Here is a 12,497-nt window from a genome sequence, read left to right as displayed (position 1 = left end):
CCCCATCCCCCCAGCAACCCTCAGTTTGTTTTGTGAGATTGAGAGTCACTTATGGTTTGTCTCCCTCCCAATCCCATCTTGTTTCATTTATTCTTCTCCTACCCCCTTAACCCCCTATGTTGCATCTCCACTTCTTCATATCAGGGAGATCATATGATAGTTACATCTTAATGCTTATAATGATGTAGTCTAGACATAGCAAAAATCTCAATTAAAATGTTTTAACAATATAATTATGATAAAATAGTGCTTACCATATAATAGTTCCATTTTTGAAATGATAGATTTTGTTATTTAGATTAGGGTACAATTCCTAAAGTAATTTTCTCAGGATTATTTCCATTAAGATGAAAAGATGGAAAATGTACTATAACAACAATAGAGTTGATTGATAAAATCTTTAATCAACACTGCTAGTTTTTACTTATAGATGATATCTTTTTAAAGTCTTGTATGATTTTGTGATCAAGGAAAGTTTTAATTTTCTTTTATAAAAATTTCATTTTATTTATTTGAGAAGGAGACATAGAGAGCACATGTGAGGGGAGGGGCAGAAGGAGAAGCAGACTCCGTGCTGAGCAGGGACCGTGACATGGGCCTCAATCCCAGGACCCTGGGATCATTACATAAGCTAAAGGCAGATGCTTAACTGACTGAGCCACCCAGGTGCCCTGAATCTTAATTTGATAAGAAATTAAATGGCCTTCAATAAAATATATTTTGTATTAATTTAGAAGAAATCTCTTAAATTTGATTGTCATAGGTTTCTCATTTCATTTTATTCATATACAAGTTAATCAGTTTTTCTTTACTGTCATCTCCCATCCATTTACTAATGAAAACAGCTATATAATGAGGAGTTTGTTACTAGTATGTCCAGTTCTCTCATTCTTCAGACATCAATAATCTGAAAATTTTTATCCTCCTAATAACTTAAAGAATAGGAAATGAAGTAAATTACAAAATATAATGCAATTACTGTACATGGTGTGTGTATAAATTTAATGTACACTTTATGCATATTGTAGAGATAATGTTCATCTTTATGCCAAAAATCTTAATAAATAATAATTTTAAAAATCATTATATTCTATAATTTAAAAAGTGGAGTTTGGGGTAATATGCAATCTAGTGGTGGTATGGTGGTTTTACTAAGTATTCTGGGGATCTGACTCCTTTTCTTTTATTAATGTTTCTGCCCCTAGCATGCCACACCATCACTCATATTTCAGTATGGTGACTTAAGCTCAGCCACCAGCCATCAAATCTACATTACTCTCAGTAAGAGGGAAGAATCAAAAAAAGTTAATGACAAAGAAATAAAATAATATAAATGAAAATTAAAACAAAGTGATGACCTCACTCTTCAAAGACTTCTCTAAAGTTAGTGAAAAGAAATAATGAGGAAAAATTAACTGTCTTTGCTATATGTATGTTTATTAATCTGTATGTTCATAAGTTATTTATTGAATACACATTTCCTAAACTCTAAAGATGGTGAGTATTTATATTTGATTCTTTTCTTTTTTTTTAAGATTTTACTTATTTATTTATTTGACAGAGAGAGAGAGATCACAAGTAGGCAGAGAGGCAGGCAGAGAGATGGGGAAGCAGGCTCCCCGCCGAGCAGAGAACCTGATGCAGGGCTCGATCCCAGGACCCTAGGATGGTGACCCAAGCTGAAAGCAGAGACTTTAACCCACTGAGCTACCCAGGTGCCCCTATATTTGATTATTTTCTAAGAAAAACTTTAATATAAAAATTAGAGTTAAAATGTTCACTTTAATATCAAGTGAGTAATCATGTATCATTTTTAGTCTATAAAACTGTCACCAAACTGTTTTGTTATGACAGATTCAATATTCAACAATATCTTTTTAAAGATGTTTTAGAAACTTTTAAAGAAACAAATTGTTAATAGCTAAGTTAAGTAGAGATAACTGAGCTACCAGTATCAAATGGTTGATTAAAACAACAAGCCAAAATGAAAGTGTCACATTTTAAATCATATACTGCTGTAGTATAAGCAAGAATAAAAAGTGCCATCTCTACCAGCATCCAGAAGGGTGCCAAGTGAAAGTCAAATTTATCACTGCAGATGGGGTGGGATGGAATGGGGATATTGTGTCACTGCCAAGGGAATCCAAGACAAAAGCTATGGCCATTTTGTGTACCTGGGGGAATGGATTGGAGTAGAGGGGAAGGGCTACAACTGGAAACCATAATACCAACTCCAAAGGAGAAAATGTCTGCAAAGTTTCTCCAATCCCCCTGATCTGACAATCCTGGGAGAGTCATTTGAGAGAGGTGTTCAAACAAGAATGCCAGATAAGGAAAACTGTAGATAGAGGTATCTGAACTAGGAATGCAGATATATATAAGATTATGACCAGTCAGAGGGATCAGAATGCCTGACTGCAACTGTGTTCACAGACTACAGTGTATTGGATATGCACCAAGATTAGCATAGGGAGAGTAATTTTCCTAGTGCTCAAACATTATGTTCTTCAACAAAGTACCACAGAGTGGATGTCTCAACCACCAAAAATTTATTTCTCATATTCTAGAGACTGAAACTAGACTACTTACTAAAGTTATGAAGGTGGTAGAATCCTAGTAAGATATCTTCCGTGATTACATTCAAGTTATTTTGTGTTTGTGTTCACATCCTATATAATTAATTGTACTTCTTCCTGTTATACGCTACTATCGGTGATTCTTCAGGGTATATTTAAGTTTGAAAGTAAATTTTGTAATTTTAATAGTTGCTTCTTAGTTCCTCATAACAGAAAATTTAGACCAACATGGTTCTTCATCCCCAGAACATCTAGACTAACAAAATTTTTAAGGATCAGGATGCACATATTTGAGTTGCTTAATCTTATATAAATATGTGGCTTGGCTGAATTGTGAAGTGTATGTAGACTTTGTTTCTCTTATGAGTAAATGAGAAAAAAATATGATTTAAAATAGAATTCTAGCACAATCAACCATGTAGAGTATGATTTCTGGAAAAAGACCTAGTATTTCTCATTCAGATCTATGATTCAATGTAACTGGAATCTATTTATTTCATATTATGTAATTTAAATGCAGTATTAGTTCCTACCTAAGATTTTTATATAAAATGTCTTCTATACTCAGGAGGGTATATGTCTAGATTTATTTTATAGTGATATTGTTATAGGGGCACCTGGGTTACTCAGTCAGTTAAACATCTGCCTTCACCTTAGGTCATGATCCCAGAGTCCTAGGATAGAGACCAGGGTCTATCTCCCTGTTCAGCAGGAAGTCTGCTTGTCTCTCCCCCTTTGCCCCTCCCCCTCCAGTTGTGCTCTCTCTCTTGTTCATTCTCTCTCTCAAATAAATAAACAAAATCTTTAGAAAAGAATTTATACTGATATTGCTATATATTACATTTCAGTTCCAATATGGCTCCCATAGATAATTGATGGATGTGTAGAATATTATACCAAAAACTATTTTATTTTATTTCACTTATTTTGTATGTTACTAGTGTTTTACTATCATATGCTATTTGATTGAAGTATCCATCATAATGCAAATGTACTAATTTATAGTTGTGCAAGTATGGATACATTTAAGTATATAGAAAGCAGAAGCTAAATTGTGATTATGTAGAATTGCTCAAGCTAAAATCCATTATCAAATATTTTTAATTCCAAATATATATTATAATTTAATTTAGATTTCTAATATCTACCACTTAAAATGGTTCACACAAATCTACTATTTTTCAGTTCCTGAAATAACAAAATTAAGCTGATTAGTAAATTAAACTAGCCAGATTGTCAGATCAAAGAATTTCAAGTCATTAGAATTCAGGCCTCATCTATGAAAAACTGACATCTAAGCTTTTTATACCCCCCCAGAATGAGAATGCTTGAAGTAAAACAACAACAACAATAACAACAAACACCAAATCAATGAAGTAGCAGCAATGCTAAAATTTTTACTCAGGAATGAAATTACACCTCTTGCTGAATTCAAGGGTGATAACTGAGACAATATGAACAACAACGATCAAGAACTAATCTGTACCCCAATGTTTATAGCAGCAATGGCCACAGTCGCCAAACTGTGGAAAGAACCAAGATGCCCTTCAACGGTCAAATGGATAAGGAAGATGTGGTCCATATACACTATGGAGTATTATGCCTCCATCAGAAAGAATGAATACCCAACTTTTGTATCAACATGGACAGGACTGGAAGAGATTATGCTGAGTGAAATAAGTCAAGCAGAGAGAGTCAATTATTATATGGTTTCACTTATTTGTGGACCATAACAAATAGCATGGAGGACAAGGGGAGATGGAGAGAAGGGAGTTGAGGGAAATTGGAAGAGGAGGTGAACCATGAGAGACTATGGACTCTGAAAAACAATCTGAGGTGTTTGAAGTGGTGGGGGTTGGGATGTTAGGGGAACCAGGTGGTGGGTATTAGAGAGGGCATGGATTGCATGAAGCACTGGGTCTGGTACAAAAACAATGAATACTGTTATGCTGAAAATAAATTTAAAAATTTTTTTTAAAAAAGAACTAATACTCTGAATCACTTTCCATATACTGTTTACTTAATTCTTTAATGCAACATTTTATATTAAATTATCAGATACATTTCCTAGTGGATATCTTCTCAGTGGTCAGGTTTTCTCTGACCCTCTTTCCTGAGAATTCTCTATGCTTATGGCCACTGATAAAATGGAAACTCAAGCAAGCTCATTAGCTTGCTTTTACATACACTTTTAAGTTTATTTTGTTTGTTTTTGGTTTGCTTTGGACTAACTGTCCAATCACTTCATGTATTCTTCAAAGGCAAATCCAAGAGGCTTCAAAAAAGGAGGAATTTTACATTCCACAATCAAAATAGAAAAAATGGAAATGGTATTAACTAGTGTGAAGAATGAGTGTTGTTAAGTGAAACTTATTTAATAAGTTTAATTAATAGGTAGAAAACTAACTAACCATACTTTAGTAAAATTTCTATCCCAGTTTATTAATGATACCACGAATGGGTGTTCTGGAGAGAAAGAACTATGGAATAAGGAAAGATATCATTACCATAGAATCAAAATCATTAATTCTAACCAAGTAAACTGAAGTACATGTAAGCTGTGTCCTCAAACTACTTTTTCCCCTCACATAACTGGCTCTAAACAAACCATTTGTAACCGAAAGAAATTCAGTTTAAATTCACAATAATAAAAAAACTTCAGGGGCGCCTGGGTGGCTCAGTGGGTTAAAGCCTCTGCCTTTGGCTCAGGTCATGATCCCACGGTCCTGGGATCGAGCCCCGCATCGGGCTGTCCGCTCTGCGGAGAGCCTGCTTCCTCCTCTCTCTCTTTCTACCGGCCTCTCTGCCTACTTGTGATCTCTGTCTGTCAAATAAATAAATAAAATCTTTAAAAAAAAAAAAAAAAACTTCATTTTTATTCTTCTTGAAGATAACATTTAAAATGCTAGGGACATAGTCATCATAGTACTTTAAGGATTCTTGAAGTACTTGGATAGGAAAAGCCAACGAAAAAATTCACACCAAAGATTTTATTTTTGTACTGCTTGCACAGATTTAAGTATTGTAGAAACAAATGGCATTTTATATAATTAAATAATCACTGTAACACTACCCCACAAATAGGGGGTGAGCTGGTAAAAACTTAAAGTTGCTCATGTTTTCTGGCTGCAACTGAGACTCACTTCCCAGTCTATTCTTGGCCAGTGGACTCTCTTCAGAGCCAGGAGTTTCCTCTAGAGAATGGGCAAATTATAGTCCCTGTGGTGTTATTTAAGGTCTCTCTTCCATTTTCCAAAAATGTAAAGTTTTATCTGCTGGTGTTTTATTACAAATTATACCTAATTTACTACTTATGGAGTACATATTGGAGTATACAATGCTACCTAGTAGATGTGAACTATGCCTCAAACTAGGATTTTCACTATTTTTATTAGGAATTTTTGAAATTTATTTTAATTATATCTTATACTAGGTATACTATTTCTTAAGCTATTTTTTCACTTATTAAAAGCTCAAATTAATGTCTGAAATTTTTATCTAAGGACTAATTTAATTCTAATCATATTGTATACTCTTTCCATCTATCAAATAATACATTGGGTAACCCTTAAGAAAAAGCTTAAAGATCATTTATCATCTCTGTTCATTTTGTAATTTTAAATATTTTACTGTTAGAGACTATAAAAAATAGAGACTACAAAATACTTAAGCACTATTTGAAGGAATTTGATCATATATGTAAGAATTTTTACACGTTCAAATTAGCTCATTGAATTACCTTAAATATAACTAACTCCCTGTTATACTCTCCTGGAAATTCTAATCATTATTTTCGGAGTGTTAACAAATATGATATTTAAAAAGGCAAAATCAAAGGAAAACTGAAAAAGAATGCCGGAGTTTGGTATTTAGACAAGCTGTATTTTTTCTGGGGGTAATTTAGTATTTTATTGGTCTTTCATTGATTGCAAATATAAATATAAATATATACATTTATATGTTTAGTATTTTATTGGTCTTTCATTGTTGGCAAATATACTTATATCTACATAAGTATATTATATATATATATTTTTTTTACGTGTGTGTGTATATAGTATAAGCATATATATATATATATATATAACTTTTCTCCTTCCACCACAACTAAAAAGGATGTTAAGCAATGGTTAATTACAGGTATTATCATTGGATATAAATGCTTATCACCATTAATTTATTTTACTGCAAAGAATGCCATTGCCTCTCAGAGTGTAGGTCATTTAATATTTTATTTATTTATTTATTTAAGATTTTATTTACTCATTTGACAAAGAGAGTGAGTGAGAGAGCAGCAGAGGAAGAGGACAGGGGAATAGATCCCAGGATCCTGGGGTCATGACTTGAGCCAAAGCCAGACAATTAACTAACAGCTACTCGGTGTTCCTTAACATTCCATTTAAATAGCTTATTGGATAAAGGCACTTCAAAAGAGTCCATTCTCTTTAAGCAGTCACAAGTTCTTTTTCCTTTTTTTATTGAGATGTAATTCATATAATACAATATTGACCTGATCCTTTTAAAGCATGCAAACCAGTGTTTTGGGGGGGGGATTTTTGCAAAATTTTGCAATCATCACCCTATTTCCAGAGTGATTTTATTATCACACAATCACTAACAGTTACACCCTGTTCTTTTTCTCCACATCTTCTCTTGAAAACTACTAATTTACTTTCTATTGGTATAGAGTTGGCTATTCTGGACATTTAATGTGAATAAAATTATGCAATATGTGGCCTTTTATTTCTGAATTCTTTCACTTAGCATAGAGTTCACAAGATTCAGGCATTTTGTAGCATGCGATTCCCATTTCAAAACTTACTACAAAGATGTATGAATCAAGACTGTGCTGTTCAAGGTTCAAGGTAGACACAAATGACCAGTAATTATGTGAAGAAACGTTCTATATCATCAGTCAATAGGAAAATTCAAGTGAAAACTATGAGACACCACTTCATACCTATCCGATTGGTTACAATAAAAAAGAAAATAACAAATATTAATAAGTATGTGGAAAACTGGAATCATCATACACTAATGGTGGAAATGTAAAATTTTTCATCTACTTAAAAAACAGTTTTGTAGTTTCACAAAAAAACATAGAATTATCATAAACCCATTAATTATACTCATAGTTATACCCTCAAAAGATAGGAAAACATTTATCCACACAAAAATGTATACCTAGGGGCACCTGGGTGGCTCAGTGGGTTAAGGCCTCTACCTTTGGCTCAGGTCACGATCTCAGGGTCCTGGGATCGAGTCCCACATCGGGCTCCCTGCTCGGCGGGGAGCCTGCTTCCTCCTCTCTCTCTCTGCCTGCCTGCCTGTGATCTCTGTCAAATAAATACATTTAAAAAAAAATGTATACCTAAATGTCCATGGGACATTTACATTATTTATAGCAAAATGTGGTATATTTATAACATGGAATATTTTCAGCCATATAAAAGAAGGAATTCCATTTTTTAAAAATATTTTATTTATTTATTTGGTGAACAGAGGTCACAAGTAGGCAGAGAGGCAGGCAGAAAGAGAGAGGAGGAGGAGGCAGGCTCCCTGCTGAGCAGAAAGCCCAATATGAGGCACCGAAGGCAGAGGCTTTAACCCACTGAGCCATCCAGGCGCTCCAGGAATTCCATTTTTAAGGAATAGTTTTGCTAGATATACAATTCTTGGTTCTTTTTTTCAGTCCTTTGAATATATATCAGCCTCCTGTTTTCTGCTTCCATATTTTTTGATGAGATAATATATGTTAATCATTCTTAGACTCTTTTGTACATAATTTGTTTCTTTCTTGCTGCTTTCAAGATTGTCTTTTGACAATTTTTGTTTTTTAATTTTTTATTTTTTTTATTTATTTTTTTTTTTTAAAGATTTTATTTATTTATTTGACAGACGGAGATCACAAGCAGGCAGAGAAGCAGGCAGAGAAAGGAGGAAGCAGGCTTCCCGCTGAGCAGAGAGCCTGATGTGGGGCTCGATCCCAGGACCCTGGGATCTTGACCTGAGCTGAAGGCAGAGGCTTTAACTCACTGAGCCACCCAGGTGCCCCTAATTTTTTATTTTTTATAAACATATATTTTTATCCCCAGGGGTACAGGTCTGTGAATCACCAGGTTTACACAATTCACAGCACTCACCAAATCACATACCCTCCCCAATGTCCATAATCCCACCCCCTTCTCCCAAACCCCCACCCCCCGGCAACCCTCAGTTTGTTTTGTGAGATTAAGAGTCACTTATGGTTTGTCTCCCTCCCAATCCCATCTTGTTTCATTTATTCTTCTTCTACCCACTTAAGCCTCCATGTTGCATCACCACTTCCTCATATCAGGGAGATCATATGATAGTTGTCTTTCTCTGCTTGACTTATTTCGCTAAGCATGATACGCTCTAGTTCCATCCACGTTGTTGCAAATGGCAAGATTTCATTTCTTTTGATGGCTGCATAGTATTCCATTGTGTATATATACCACATCTTCTTGATCCATTCATCTGTTGATGGACATCTAGGTTCTTTCCATAGTTTGGCTATTGTGGACATTGCTGCTATAAACATTCGGGTGCATGTGTCCCTTTGGATCACTACATTTGTATCTTTAGGGTAAATACCCAATAGTGCAATTGCTGGGTCATAGGGCAGTTCTATTTTCAACATTTTGAGGAACCTCCATGCTGTTTTCCAGAGTGGCTGCACCAGCTTGCATTCCCACCAACAGTGTAGGAGGGTTCCCCTTTCTCCGCATCCTCGCCAGCATCTGTCATTTCCTGACTTGTTGATTTTAGCCATTCTGACTGGTGTGAGGTGATATCTCATTGTGGTTTTGATTTGTATTTCCCTGATGCCGAGTGATATGGAGCACTTTTTCATGTGTCTGTTGGCCATCAGGATGTCTTCTTTGCAGAAATGTCTGTTCATGTCTTCTGCCCATTCCTTGATTGGTTTATTTGTTCTTTGGGTGTTGAGTTTGCTAAGTTCTTTATAGATTCTGGACACTAGTCCTTTATCTGATATGTCGTTTGCAAATATCTTCTCCCATTCTGTCAGTTGTCTTTTGATTTTGTTAACTGTTTCCTTTGCTGTGCAAAAGCTTTTGATCTTGATGAAATCCCAGTAGTTCATTTTTGCCCTTACTTCCCTTGCCTTTTGCGTTGTTCCTAGGAAGATGTTGCTGCGGCAGAGGTCGAAGAGGTTGCTGCCCGTGTTCTCCTCAAGGATTTTGATGGATTCCTTTCGTACATTGAGGTCCTTCATCCATTTTGAGTCTATTTTTGTGTGTGGTGTAAGGAAATGGTCCAATTTCATTTTTCTGCATGTGGCTGTCCAATTTTCCCAGCACCATTTATTGAAAAGGCTGTCTTTTTTCCATTGGACATTCTTTCCTGCTTTGTCGAAGATTAGTTGACCATAGATTTGAGGGTCTATTTCTGGGCTCTCTATTCGGTTCCATTGATCTATGTGTCTGTTTTTGTGCCAGTACCATGCTGTCTTGATGATGACAGCTTTGTAATAGAGCTTGAAGTCCGGAATTGTGATGCCACCAACGTTGGCTTTCTTTTTCAATATCCCTTTGGCTATTCGAGGTCTTTTCTGGTTCCATATAAATTTTAGAATTATTTGTTCCATTTCTTTGAAAAAGATGGATGGTACTTTGATAGGAATTGCATTAAATGTATTTTAAGCCCGAAGACACCTCAAGATTTAAAGTGAGGGGGTGGAAAAGAATTTACCATGCTAATGGACATCAGAAGAAAGCAGGAGTGGCAATCCTTATATCAGATCAATTAGATTTTAAGCCAAAGACTATAATAAGAGATGAGGAAGGACACTATATCATACTCAAAAGGTCTGTCCAACAAGAAGATTTAACAATTTTAAATATCTATGCCCCCAATGTGGGAGCAGCCAACTATATAAACCAATTAATAACAAAATCAAAGAAACACATCAACAATAATACAATAATAGTAGGGGACTTTAACACTCCCCTCACTGAAATGGACAGGTCATCCAAGCAAAAGATCAGCAAGGAAATAAAGGCCTTAAATGACACACTGGACCAGATGGACATCACAGATATATTCAGAATATTTCATCCCAAAGCAACAGAATACACATTCTTCTCTAGTGCACATGGAACATTCTCCAGAATAGATCACATCCTCGGTCCTAAATCAGGACTCAACCGGTATCAAAAGATTGGGATCATTCCCTGCATATTTTCAGACCACAATGCTCTAAAGCTAGAACTCAACCACAAAAGGAAGTTTGGAAAGAACCGAAATACATGGAGACTAAACAGTATCCTTCTAAAGAATGAATGGGTCAACCGGGAAATTAAAGAAGAATTGAAAAAAATCATGGAAACAAATGATAATGAAAATACAACGGTTCAAAATCTGTGGGACACAACAAAGGCAGTCCTGAGAGGAAAATATATAGCGGTACAAGCCTTTCTCAAGAAACAAGAAAGGTCTCAGGTACACAACCTAACCCTACACCTAAAGGAGCTGGAGAAAGAACAAGAAAGAAACCCTAAACCAAGCAGGAGAAGAGAAATCATAAAGATCAGAGCAGAAATCAATGAAATAGAAACCAAAAAAACAATAGAACAAATCAACGAAACTAGGAGCTGGTTCTTTGAAAGAATTAATAAAATTGATAAACCCCTGGCCCGACTTATCAAAAAGAAAAGAGAAAGGACCCAAATAAATAAAATCATGAATGAAAGAGGAGAGATCACAACTAACACCAAAGAAATACAAACTATTATAAGAACATACTATGAGCAACTCTACGGCAATAAATTTGACAATCTGGAAGAAATGGATGCATTCCTAGAAACATATAAACTACCACAACTGAACCAGGAAGAAATAGAAAGCCTGAACAGACCCATAACCAGTAAGGAGATTGAAACAGTCATTAAAAATCTCCAAACAAACAAAAGCCCAGGGCCAGACGGCTTCCCGGGGGAATTCTACCAAACATTTAAAGAAGAACTAATTCCTATTCTCCTGAAACTGTTCCAAAAAATAGAAATGGAAGGAAAACTTCCAAACTCATTTTATGAGGCCAGCATCACCTTGATCCCAAAACCAGACAAGGATCCCACCAAAAAAGAGAGCTATAGACCGATATCCTTGATGAACACAGATGCAAAAATACTCAACAAAATACTAGCCAATAGGATTCAACAGTACATTAAAAAGATTATTCACCACGACCAAGTGGGATTTATTCCAGGGCTGCAAGGTTGGTTCAACATCCGCAAATCAGTCAATGTGATACAACACATCAATAAAAGAAAGAACAAGAACCATATGATACTCTCAATAGATGCTGAAAAAGCATTTGACAAAGTACAACATCCCTTCCTGATCAAAACTCTTCAAAGTGTAGGGATAGAGGGCACATACCTCAATATCATCAAAGCCATCTATGAAAAACCCACCGCAAATATCATTCTCAATGGAGAAAAACTGAAAGCTTTTCCGCTAAGGTCAGGAACACGGCAGGGATGTCCATTATCACCACTGCTATTCAACATCGTACTAGAGGTCCTAGCCTCAGCAATCAGACAACAAAAGGAAATTAAAGGCATCCAAATCGGCAAAGAAGAAGTCAAATTATCACTCTTCGCAGATGATATGATACTATATGTGGAAAACCCAAAAGACTCCACTCCAAAACTGCTAGAACTTATACAGGAATTCAGTAAAGTGTCAGGATATAAAATCAATGCACAGAAGTCAGTTGCATTTCTCTACACCAACAGCAAGACAGAAGAAAGAGATATTAAGGAGTCAATCCCATTTACAATTGCATCCAAAACCATAAGATACCTAGGAATAAACCTAACCAAAGAGACACAGAATCTATACTCAGAAAACTATAAAGTACTCATGAAAGAAATT

The sequence above is a fragment of the Mustela nigripes genome, chromosome 15 (genome assembly GCF_022355385.1).
Source record: "Mustela nigripes isolate SB6536 chromosome 15, MUSNIG.SB6536, whole genome shotgun sequence".
NCBI classification, from domain to species: domain Eukaryota; kingdom Metazoa; phylum Chordata; class Mammalia; order Carnivora; family Mustelidae; genus Mustela; species Mustela nigripes.
The sequence above is the reverse complement of the archived record's forward strand: the minus strand, read 5'-3'. Positions refer to the sequence as shown.